At 40.2% G+C, this 13083-nt stretch overlaps 1 pseudogene; it reads right to left on the bottom strand.

Annotated features, from left to right (window-relative positions):
• Positions 1-561: 561 nt before the first annotated feature.
• Positions 562-2732, bottom strand: LOC104678162 (annotated as a pseudogene).
• Positions 2733-13083: the final 10351 nt, after the last annotated feature.

Below are 13083 nucleotides of genomic sequence, written 5' to 3'. Positions count from 1 at the left end.
CTTGAAAACTTAAATTTAAATTCTTTTCAATTAAAAAAGAATCTTGTAATTGAAAAGAATGCTTTTTCAATTAAATAATTATTTTTAATTATTCTTTTTTCAATTAAAATTGTAAATTTTTAAATCTATTATATGTTAACACATTCTCTGTTCCAAAGGCTGTGCTATTTGCTGTTTACATGCATCATCATATGTGAGTCTTTTAACAAGTCTGAGAGCTAGGTGTTATAATTCCCATTTCACATTAAAAAAAAAAAAAAATAACCACAGACCCTTAGCTTAAATACCTTGTCCAAGATATCACAGTCAAAGATTTGGCAGAGGCAGCATCTAAACCCACTTCCATCTGACTTTAGAGTCCATACTATCTGGCACCTAGTAAGTTGCCCTAGCGAACTACTCATCTTTGGAAGTGTGAAAACAAAGTCTGGATTACACTCAGGGAAACAATAGAATGGGGTTCTAAACAGCTGATGAGCAGTTGAACGAAAACATCTTTTTATTGGCAATGTTCAATTTCCTTTAATGATCCCCATCTTCATGTAGGGCAGGTGCAGGCTGCTAGGCAATGGTAAAAAATGTTCTCTTGGACATCTCGCCCTTACTGAAGGCTTTGCCTAAATGCTTGAAGACCCCCTCCCAGGAAAAGTATTCTCCAACCAGTGTCTGGGTCTCCTTGCTTCCAGGATCCAGTTCCTACCTTTTATATGACTCGGAGTCCACCTGCCAATCTGGACTCAGTGGAAAGGCAAGCTCTTGGCCTTGGAAGACCCAGACTCCAGAAACGGAGCTGCTATTGTTGATTCCAAAGAGGATGACACTGGCAAAGGCATCTTCCTCAGCTCGTCCAATCGCTGGAACATTCCAATAATGAGACTGCAACTCATGAAGGTCTGGGTGAGTTCTTCAGGGAAGCGATACTCAAGAGTATTACAGGGACCAGCCATCTTTATCAAAGTGCTCCCCAAAACATGGCAGTGCCTCAGAGGGTGTGTCCTCGATGGAGTACTTGTGCTTAAAATTCATCCAACTCATAGGTATTCTTGAGCTGCTCACATTCTTCCATCTCTGCCTCAGGAGTAGGGGCAGCCACCTTCTCCTTCCGCTCACCCTGGGGCTTCTGTTTCTCTTCCAGTGAACTCTTTTCTTTCCGTGGAGTGTCCTTTTTAGGCTAACTCTCTGCAAATATTTTAGCATCAAAGTGGGCCATGTTCTCACACAGTTTCATTTCTACCCAAGACAGCCTGGAACTGAGGCTGGTAAATGTAGGTGAGGAAACAGCCGTTGGTAATGAGAATGCCCTGGTAGAAAGAAGGCTCTAGAATCTGCCTGTTTAATAGAGTCGCAACAAGGTGCAGATAACTATGATGTCAGCCAGTGTCACTCGTTCACCCACCAGAAAAATCCTCATCTTCAAGTGAGCATCCAGTAGCCCCAGATTTCACCTCACCTCCTCCCTTGCATCCTGGTGGCCTGTTTGTCATGGTGCATTTTGCCCAAGGTGGAAGTACCCAGGTACTGGCTATCATCAGCAAAGTTCACCCACTGCACCGCCTGGGCTGCTGCCTCTGGAGCGCTTCCCCACAGCTCCTCATTGCTCACATAGGTGGCAATAGCATTGCTGTCCCACACAGAGAATCCATCATCACCCTCAAACACTAGAACCTTGTGGGAAGGAAATTCAGGGGTATGGTTGGTTTGGTCAAAGTAGAAGTGAGCATGCGAATCTGAGCCCCGCGTTACTGAGCAGGAATGAGGGCCTACTCATCATACACCAGCTCTCCAGTTTTCAGGACATGTGTTCAGGCTCCCAGCCACCTTGGTGATTCGGCAGAGAAAGGGGGGTGGGGCTCTTCATGCTGCAACAAAGTAAACAAAAACTTTTTTTTTTTTAGAGGAAGTTTCACTCTTGTCGCCCAGGCTGGTGGAGTGCAATGGTACAATCTCAGCCCACTGCAACCTCTGCCTCCAGGTTCAAGTGATTCTCCTGTCTCAGTCTCCCAAGTACCTGGGATTACAGGCACCTGCCGCCACCCCCAGCTAATTTTTTTTTTTTTTTTTTTTTTTTTTTTTTTTTTTTTGAGACGGAGTCTCACTCTGTTGCCCAGGCTGGAGTGCAGTGGCGCGATCTCAGCTCACTGTAAGCTCCGCCTCCCGGGTTTACGCCATTCTCCTGCCTCAGCCTCCCGAGTAGCTGGGACTACAGGCGCCCGCCAGGATGCCCGGCTAATGTTTTGTTTTTCAGTAGAGACTGGGTTTCACAGTGTTGGCCAGGATGGTGTCGATCTCGTGACCTCGTTATCCACCTGTCTCGGCCTCCCAAAGTGCTGAGATTACAGGCGTGAGCCACCGTGCCCGGCCTAATTTTTGTGTTTTTAGTAGAGACGGGTCTTCACTATGTTGGCCAGGCTGGTCTCAAACTCCTGATCTCAGGTGATCCACCTGCCTCCACCTCCCAAAGCGCATGAGCCACTGGCCTGGTGTTAAACACCTTTGAGAACAATTACAAGAACAATCACATGGGAACTTTAAGTTTGGAGTAGTTTTACAACAATCAGAGATGAGTTTAACAGGACAGTTACGATGGAAACAGAAGAATCAGCAAAAGCAGAGTATGATTTCTGCCTTTCTCCTACATATGCCAGCATTACCGATGTATCTTATTCTGCTTTATGTTGAAGTTCTTTACATTTGAGGTACTTCAGAAGTGTACAAGGGACATCAGCACCCATGTTTCACAGATATGCAAGCCCTTGGAGAGATGTGGAATGTGATGGAATCTATTTCCTTGCCTTCTACTACCTCCAGGCACCAATGCAATGAGGCTCATTCCACCATTACGCTGACAATTTTCCCATTGGGGACTAAAGACTTCCTTGTTTCTAGATGATTAAGCATCCCAAACCTTATCTTCCTAGATCTCTAAGCAGTAGCCAACACAGGGCAACAGTTCCTCTTTTCATAAACTCTCTCTTTCCTTGGTTTCTATGGGATCTAAGTATTCTCTTTCACCCTTTTTCACTTGAGTCGCCTTTTTGAAGTTTTCTCCTGCAGGGCTTTCTTGCTACGTGTGGTCCTCAAGCACCTACCTAAGTGTCCTTCTCTTTTAATTCTACCCACTATCCCTGGAGAGTCTCATCTGCTCTATGGCTTTTTTTTTCCCCCATTTGTAAAATGATGACCCCAAATCCATCTCTCAAGTCAAGTCTTCCCTTCTGGGCTTAAGGTTTATATTTACTTATACAGAATTCCTAATTGCCAATCCTCTCCAGTGTAAATGTCTCAGAATCACTTTAAATTCAACCTGTCCAATACAGAACCCATGATCTTTCCCTTGTCCCCAGCTCTCTTCATTGGGTATCCACAATACTGGGTAATATACCACAACCACACTGCCACCAAAGGCAGAAACATACTTGGCATCTCCCTGGCCCTCATACAACAAATCCAGTCATCACTGACACCTGTCAATGGGACTGACTGAATATCATTTGAATCTTGTAGTTCTCTATCGAAATGGCAATGCTTCAGAGAGGCACTTTGTAATTCTATGGAGGACTTAATTTCCTGGTGGTGGTGTACCCATATTAAAATACATATTATTATTTATTTTAATTCTTATTTGTATTAGTTTTAATTTTTTATGGACTTCTGAAATTACATGTGTTAGTAGGATATTTTATCTACTAATTTTAATAGAATGGAAGGTGTATTACAAAATATATGTCAAGATTGATTGCAGCATTAGGGCTAATAAAGTTACAAAAACTTACTGCTCAAGTCCATCCACTTGGTTACATTACCACCGGCTCTAACCCCATCTCTAGCACTATCATCATGGTCATTATTATAACAATGTGATTATAATGATAATAATGATTTCCTAAATGGTCTCTTTGCCTTCAGTGTTGGTTCACTCTCATTTTCTACTACTGATCAAAGAAACTGGAAAATAAAATCTGATCATGTCACTTCTCTATTTAAAACCCTTGCATATTGCTCTTAGAAAAAGTTCCAGCCATTTGAAAAACTTCACAGAATTCTGGATGAGTCAAGCCCTAGATATTTTTCAGTTTCTTTTTACTCTGTTCCATGACACTTTAGTTCAAGTCCCTGTCCTACTGAACTACTTAAGTTTCTCACTTGTTTTCATTTTTTTTTTCCTACCTGTAAATCTTTGCCTAACTCCTACTTTTCTCTCACATCTCAGCATAGATAACTTTCCTTGGGGAGATTTCCTTGGTCTTCCTTTATCTGCCCACAATATTCTATTGTAGCAATTATGATGCTGAAGTATAATTCCCTGCTGAGGTTTTTCATTCCCCGCCGACTAAAATGTAGGTTCCATGGTGGCAGGGGTAGTGCCTATCCAATCTACTGTTGTATCTCTCATGCACAGTGTCTTTCCTGATACTTTGCAGGTTAAAAAAAAATCTGTCAATAAATGAATAAATTAAGGAATAGATAAATACGTATATGAACAGTAACCGGGTTCCCATATTTCAGACTGGAACCCTGTTAGATGCATTTTTATTAATGGTTTTAGTATCAGATAGCAGTGAGTTTAAGTCCTAGCTCTGCCACTTACTTGTGGATTGATAATAGAGTAGTCAATTAAAATGTTCACGCCTTAGTTTGTTTTATTGTGTCATTGTTGCTGCTAGTCTGTTTTTTTTTTTCTTTTTAATAATTTACAAAATGAGGATAATTATATCCACAATGACCTACATTTGTGGGCAGGGTAATTGTAAAGAATGCGTGAGTTCCCGCCTGGGGGCAGGCATTGAGAATGGGAATTATTTTCATTATACTCTATTGAGCTGCTCAATCAAGAGAGACAACAGGATACCTGATAATGTACAAGAGGTTTGGGGGTTTTGTTTTTTTAAATTCATCTTCGGGCTCTGGGTTGCTGTTAGTGGCAGCTGTTCACAGATCAGTCATAAACAGCTTAGTGAAGGAGGCATGGGAAGGATAAAGGGTGGTGGCCAGATTACCTTTAGCCGTCCTCATGCACAAGCACACACCTACCTGTCATGTATGGAAATGTCTCAGAATGTGGGCCCAGCCCTAACCTCAACAAAAGCATCTGGTTTCAAAGATTGAGGGAACATAAAAACAACCTCAGAAATCATATCTTCAGTCGTCACAGAATGCCAATGCTAGAAGAAACTCTAGTCATTATCCCATCCAAATTTATCATTGGAAAATGAAGAAACTTGGACCTATGAAGGGGGAAAAGAGGTATTCAAGATTACCCAGAAAGTTTGCTGCAGAAATGGCATGACACACAAAATAATTGGAATGGTTATATTAACGTGAGAACAGATACTATTCAGAACAAGGAATACTATTAGAGACAAAAAGGAACATTGCGGCAGGGCACAGTGGCTCAAACCTGTAATCCTAGCAATATGGGAGGCCGAGGCGGGCGGACTGCCTGAGCTCAGAAGTTCAAGACCAGCATGGGCAACACTGTGAAACCCCGTCCCTACTAAAATACAAAAAATTAGCCGGGGATGGCAGGGTGTGCCTTTAGTCCCAGCTACTCGGGAGGCTGAGGCAGAAGACTTTCTTGAACCCCAGGGGTGGAGGTTGCAGTGAGCCGAGATCGCTCCATAGCCCTCCACTCCAGCATGGACGAGAAACCGAGACTCCGTCTCCTATAACAACAACAGCAAAAGGAACATTGCATAATCAGAAACGAGTCAATTAACTAAGAAAACATAACAATCCTATGTGTATAAGCAAGTAACAATAGATTCTCAAATCTATAAAGTAAAATTTGACAGACAAGAAAAGAGAAGTATACAAATATAAAATTCTATTTGGAGACTTCAAAACTAGTCTCTCAGTGATTGATAGAATAACCAGGTAGAAAATCAGCAAAGATACAGAAAATCTGATGATCATAATTAATGAAAATGACCTAATTAACCTTCATAAAATACTCCAACTTAAATATATATTTTAGTATGTGCAGAGGAAACATTAATCAGGATAGATTTTATGGAGTCATTCAACGAACCTTAACAAATTTAACAAAATTGAAATGATGCAAAGAATGCTTTCGTAACTTAATGGCAGCGGCAGATGTATAAACAATAACTCATGATTTAATATAATAGAGATGTGTGCACAGTGAGCACACAAGAAAAGTGATTAATTGTACCATGGATTAAGTCAGGGATGTGGTTACAATGTCTTTCCGAAGGATTGAATGTTTGAAGGATGAATTGGTGGGGTTTGGCTACTTCAGGCAGAACAAGTAGGGTGATAAAATAAGTAAAGTTCTGGAGCACGCCTGGAAAGGTAAAACAGGAGGTGACATGGTTAGAGATTGGTGAGAGGCAATAACGCATATAGTCAGCATTTGTTAGACATACATGACGCTAAGCTTTTTATAGCATGATTTCATTTATAATTTATTTATTTCATTGATATTTTATTTCAGATTTATTAAAACTTTTTGCAACTGATACTTTTATTATCTTTATATTGAAGATGGAGAATTAAAGTTTAGAGAGTATAAGTGAACTGCCAAATCACATTTAGTAGCTGAGAAGATATTAAATTATTCAACAACTAGGGTGCAAACACCAACCCAGCCTAGTAGACCGGATATGAGCATCCCAGTACATGCCCAGTAAATACCAGCCCTGGCGAAGTCAGAAATTGAATGCAGGCTACCTGACTCTAGAGCTTGTGCATTAAGATTACTCTATACTACTCCTAAAGAGAAGCTAGAGATATTGATTGTGAATGAAATATGAAAGACCTTATTTATATGTAGTCAGGAGCCATTGAAATTATTAGAGACATGACAGAGGGTGTAAACATAATTATGTTATAGAGAGATAAAAATGGCAGCAGTGTGGAGGACAGCCTGGAATGGCGAGAGGCAAACATCAGGTAGACTTTAGATTGCTATTCCAAGAGTCCAGACGAAGCCCCCAACTGTGACACTTATTGTGGAAGTGAAAGAAGTTAAATTTTAAGGATATTTAAGAGGAAAATTGATAGCACTTTGTGAGAAAATTGGTTCTGTGGTAATAAAAGGTAAAGAAAATTCGCATTTCTGCCGTAATTTGATTAATAGCAATGTCCTTATCTGAAATTCTAATTAGGGAACAGGAAGCGAGAAAAAATTCCTAGCTGTGAGTTTAAATACTTAATGATTTTTTACTCCGCACCCCCAAATTCTCTGTTCCTTCTCTCTTCTCTTTCCCCTCCATTTTTTTCCTTCCAACATGTTCATTAATTAAAACAAATTTTGAGATTCGGTTATTTTACTTCAATAACACTGAAGAATTTGAGGTTCTAATAACACTGAAGAATTTGAGGTTCATTCCTAGAAATATGCTATGCCCTTCCATGCTTCTGTGTCTTCACAGATGTCATTCCTCCTACCTGAGGTGTCTTCTCCACACCTTGGTTGCATAGTGAACACCTACACAATCACTTTTCAAGGCCCAAACAATGATTTGTCCATGACCCCCTCTGGCAGGCAACGTTAACCACTCCCTGTTAGTCTTCTATAGGAATCTGTTCACAACTCCATTAGCATTTCTCATATTTAAATTGCAATTATTTGGTTACATGTTTACCTCCTCAACAAAGGTAGGTCAGGGATTGTTGTTTTGTATTTTCTTGTCCCCTGTGCCTGGCAGAGTACCTGGCAAATAGTATAAGCTCAATAAATAAATGTTCATTGAAAAAGTAACTGTTAAATGGATCTATGGCATGAAGATTGACTAATGTATAAGCTACATAGAGGAAGGTGATCGAGGGTAACAGAGAGTGGGACTACTCCTCAGCATGTAGACACCATGGGAATGGGACCACTAGCTGAAGCCACATGCATCCTTTCCAAGACTAGTCTGAAACTTTAGCTGGAATGAACCAAGAACAAGAGAGAGGTTTATGATTTCTTTATGAGGCTTGCAAGAAGGAAACATATTCCAGATGTGATGTTAAAGAGGAACTAGAGCCCTTTAATGACTTCTAGTTTCCTCATATGATTTCAACTTCTTACATACTACTCTTTAATCCTTTATATAACCTCTCTTAGTCCTATTCTGCACTCCCTGATCATGGGTTTTTTAATAAGAAAAGAATTATGAGGGCTTCTCCAGATAGATTCACAAATAAAAGTACCAGATGCCTGGTTAAATTTAAATTTCAGCTAAAAATGTAAGAAAAAATTAATTTCAGCTAAACTACAAATAATTTTTAGCATGAGTATTCCTGTGAAATATTTGGTATATACTTATCCTAAAAGAAAATTCCTCATTGTTATCTGAAATTCATATTTAATTTGGCATCATGTATTTTATCCTATAGCCCTATCTTCAGCCCTATTTCTGCTGAGGATATAAAGGACACCGTGTAAACTGCATGTTTGCTTTATCAAACTGAGCAAGAATATAATGAATGGAATAGGCCAGAACTTTATTCAGAGGCTAATGAAAAAAAAGCAGAGTTGGCACAGATGAATCTGTGGTCACACAGGTTGGTAACATGATGTTCCTTGCTTGGCCCAGACATTTTGCCAGTAGCAACCATGAGCGTATGCCAGTGCAACTTAACAGAATAGCTAAAAGCAGGAACATTGGAATCACACATTTGCATGTCCAGTTCCCTGCTCTGGCTCATATATGATTTGTAACCCTGACAAAACTCCTCTAAGCTTAAATTTCCTTGTATAAAATGAGGATAGTAATGGTAGCCTCTCAACAATTTTACTGATACATTGTATCTAACTCAGCACCTGACCAGAGGAGGCAGCCTATTATTGTTACTATTAGTGGTGGTGTTGGTGGTGGTCCTAAAATGTCACTCACTCCCTCCTCTAAGACAACTCAATGTACGATAGAGTAGAATAGAATAGACAAGTCTATTATTTATTTTTCACTTAGTATTTGCAAGGCACTGTACTAGTTTTACAAATTTTCTTATCTAATCTTCATAAAAACACCAAGAGGTATCATCACTCCTGTTTTATGGGCACTCGATCCAAGGCACAGAGAAATTAGAAAATATTGTAAGGTTACAGTATCACACAGCTCATAAGGGGCAAATCTGAAATTCTAACTCAGTTCTGTGTGCTCCCAAAACCCATGCTTTTAACCACATTGAAATCTCTTCATGAGATTGCCAACCCAAATTGTAATTCTTTCCCACCTTGAGAAAAAAAGCACTCAGATGATTTTTAATTAAGTCTAGAAAAATCTATAGTAATTAAAACATTTCTTATTTCCTTCATTCCTATACCTTCTTACCAAGCTAGAATAGTGTTGTAGAAGAAAGTTTTCATCTTCTTCCCTGCTTGGATAAAACCCTCTTTCATAATCTCAGTTTCTCATCTACCTAAAGCAAATTCACTTCCTTATGGCAGTGGAAGATAAATCACAGCTTTTCAACTGTTATTAACATGGCCAACATTAAAGGTTATTTATAGTTATCAGGTGTTTTATTTTTATTTCCTATATTCTTACAATGGTGCTGATATATAGGTAGGAATTTATATTATGTCCCTTTTACAGATGTAGAAACTGAGACCCAGAGGGTATCTGTCATTTGCCAGAGTCACTCAGATAATAACCAAAAGAACCTGGTTCCTGTTCTCAGCATTATTTATTAGCTCATGTCTTCAATGCATATTTGTTGGGTATCTTTTGCAAACAAGGCATTATTGTAGACAGCAAAGTCATCTCCCTGAACAAGACTGATCAGAATGCTTCCCTTTGAGATTTTAACATTCCTTGGAAAGAGAGACATTAAATCATCAAAATTTAGTGCTGAGAAGAAAGAATACAGAGTGTAGAAAAGTTAATCACATAGGGATCTGAATTGGATTAGAGAGTCACAGAAGTTTTCACCAAAGACAAGACATTTTAGCTGAGACCTGAAGCTGTGAGGAAAAACCATGAGAAGAGAAAGAATAAGAACAACAAGCAGGGAAAATAGAGGGTATTGAATCAGGGCCATGCAATGAGCCAGTGTTACTGACAGGAATTGAGGCCAGCTATCCTGACACTCAGGACAGTGCTAGCTTTTTGACACCAGATTACCAAAGGCAGCTGATTTAGGATTTGTCTGCTTGCTCTATCCAGCTGCTATTCCTAAGAAGCCAGCAAATTTCTATCTTAAGTTGCTGTATCTACAGCCTTCACTTATCTATAGAGTGCCCTTGTAATGATTAGAAAAATATGCGCCCTTTCCCAGGCAAACACGGCAATGTGTCAGGGTCCGTGGCCTAACTGATAAAGGACACTAGAATGTCATTCCCCCCTCACTAGCCTCTTGGACAATCACGGTGCTCAGTCATCAGTAGTGACCCTGATGGCATAAATCTACCTCACTGAAGGCCTTCTAATGTCTAGATTTTATTAGAGACTCTGGTCTTGTCTGTCCTATACAAACAGTGGTGATCTAGAGTCTAGATTCACAACCCTTTGTACAAGAAAGACAAGACCAGTGTCTTTCTGAGAAGACAGGTTGGGGAGGCCTGGGAAGGCCACACCACACAAGGTGCAAGCAGAGCTGCCTGATTACTTTCCCGAAATGGTTTGGTGCCTTGTGAAGAGTACTAACTAGTAAGTAAGAAACATTGCCCTAGCCTTGGCTCTGAGATGCTGGATGAACCTCCTTTTGTCCATACTTTAGTTAATTTTCCCATTTATAAAATGGTCTTTTGATACATGCAAAGTGTAAGTATTGATAAATCAATAAGTTTAAGTATTCCCAAGTCCACATTCCAATTAACTGAATTTATAACATTCCTCAGGACAGCCAGTATCATCTAGACTTGAACCAAACTTTATTCTCTTGTGTGTATTGCAAAGGAAGATTATTTTACACCTGAAATACACAGCAGCATCTCAAATCCAACGTTCTGTTTCACCAAGTGCAAATATATTTAATCCATTTAATTATTTTTCTTTTTTTTAAAAAAAAAAAAGATGGTAAGGTAGACTTTATTCAAGGGGAACCATGGTGATGGGTATGGGTATAGAGACCACGGCAATGGATTCTGGCAGTGGGGGAGAAAGATTGGTCTTAATTAATTGCCAATTTTTTTTTCTTCTTCTTCTGTTTTTTTGTTTTGTTTTATTTTTGTTTTTTTAATATTTGCCATGTGCCTCGGGTAATATGTATTCAACTCTAAAAAAGATAGTTTTGCCTTCGAGAAGCCTATAGCCTATTGGTAAAGACATTTAAACAGAGACTTAGCAGATACCTCAGAGGATCACCTATCTCTGTTTGGAAAAACCAGAACAAACTTTCAGAGGAGGTGAAGCCAAAGGTGAGACCATGACCAAGCAATAGAGTAGGCTCCATGAGGATCCAGAAGTAATAAAACATTCTTCTCTTGAGACCTGCAGGCTAGGAATCAGCCTCAGCGTCCATCAACAGGTGAATAGAGAAAGAAACTATGATATGTATGCACTGGAATACTATTTACTATACAGCCTTAATAAAGAAGGAAATCCTATCATTTGCAACACAGTTGAACCTGGAGGACATTATGTCACATGAAATAAACCAGGCACTGAAAGACAAAGAAAGACAAATACATACCACATGATCTCATTTACATGCTGACTCTAAACAAGATGAACTCACGGAGGCAGAGGGTAGAATGATAGTTACCAGAGACTGGGAGTTGGGTAGTGGGAGAGATTGGGGAGATGTTGGTCAAAAGATACAAAATTCGAGCTAAACAGGAGGAATAAGTTTGAGACATCTATTGTACATCACGATGGCTGTAGTTAATAACATTGTAGTGTATGCTTGAAAATTGCTAAGAGAGCAGATTTTAAGTGTTCTCGCCACACAAAAAAGTATGAGTAATCTGTGTATTAAATAGCCAGATACAGCCTTTGCACAATATATGCATATTTCAAAACATCATATTGTGCACCATGAATATGTACAATATTTTGCCAATAAACAAATAAATAGATCCGCAAGCTGAAAGAGAAGAGAGCTATTAAAACACTTAGTTCTCCTGTGAGAACACATGGACACATTCAGGGGAGTAACACGCACTGGGGCCTGTCAGGGTTTCAAAGGGAAAGAGAGCATCAGGAAGAATAGCTAATGGATGCTGGGCTTAACACCTAGGTGCCGGCCGGGCAAGGTGGCTCATGCCCGTAATCCCAACACTTTGGAAGGCCGAGGCGGGCAGATCATGAGGTCAGGAGATTGAGATCATCCTGGCCAATATGGCGAAACTCCATCTCTACTAAAAATACAAAAATTAGCTGGGCATGTTGGCGCATGCCTGTAGTCCCAGCTACTCAGGAGGCTGAGGCAAGAGAATCCCTTGAACCAGGGAATCAGAGGTTGCAGTGAACCGAGATCATGCCACTGCACTCCAGCCTGGCAACAGAGCGAGACTCGGTCTTTTGATCTGTGCAGCAAATCATCATGGCACATGTTTACCTATGTAACAAACCTGTACATTCCTGATGGCTACATTTGTAGCCCAGAACTTCAAATAAAAGTAAAAGTTGATGGGAAAAAAAGAGAAAAATAAAAGTTAAATAAATAAGACAGTTTTGTTATTGTTGTTGTTGTTTGTTTGTTTGTTTTGAGACAGAGTCTCACTCTGTCACCCAGGCTGGAGTGCAGTGGTGTGATCTCAGCTCACTGCAATCTCCACCTCCCAGGTTCAAGTGATTCTCCTGCCTCAGCCTCCTGAGTAGCTGGGATTACAGGCATCTGCCACTACGTCCAGCTAATTTTTTGTATTTTTAGTAGAGACGGGGTTTCACCATGTTGGTCAGGATGGTCTCGAACTCCTGACCTCGTGATTCGCCCACCTCGGCCTCCCAAAGTGCTGGGATTATAGGTGTGAGCCACCGCGCCCAGCCAACACTTAGTTCTTATACAATGGGGTCAAGTGTGCTGTAGGACAGATGATGAAGTAACAAACTCTGCCTGGATAAGGGTGGAGTGGTTATCATGAAGGTTTCACAAAGACGGGCCATTTGAACTGAGGAATACATAGGAGTGATCCAAAGAGAGACGAGGAGGAGGGTATCTGAGGAAGAAGGAAGAGCAAGAGCAGAGGGA

The sequence above is a fragment of the Rhinopithecus roxellana genome, chromosome 3 (genome assembly GCF_007565055.1).
Source record: "Rhinopithecus roxellana isolate Shanxi Qingling chromosome 3, ASM756505v1, whole genome shotgun sequence".
NCBI classification, from domain to species: Eukaryota; Metazoa; Chordata; class Mammalia; order Primates; family Cercopithecidae; genus Rhinopithecus; species Rhinopithecus roxellana.
The sequence above is the reverse complement of the archived record's forward strand: the minus strand, read 5'-3'. Positions and strand labels throughout refer to the sequence as shown.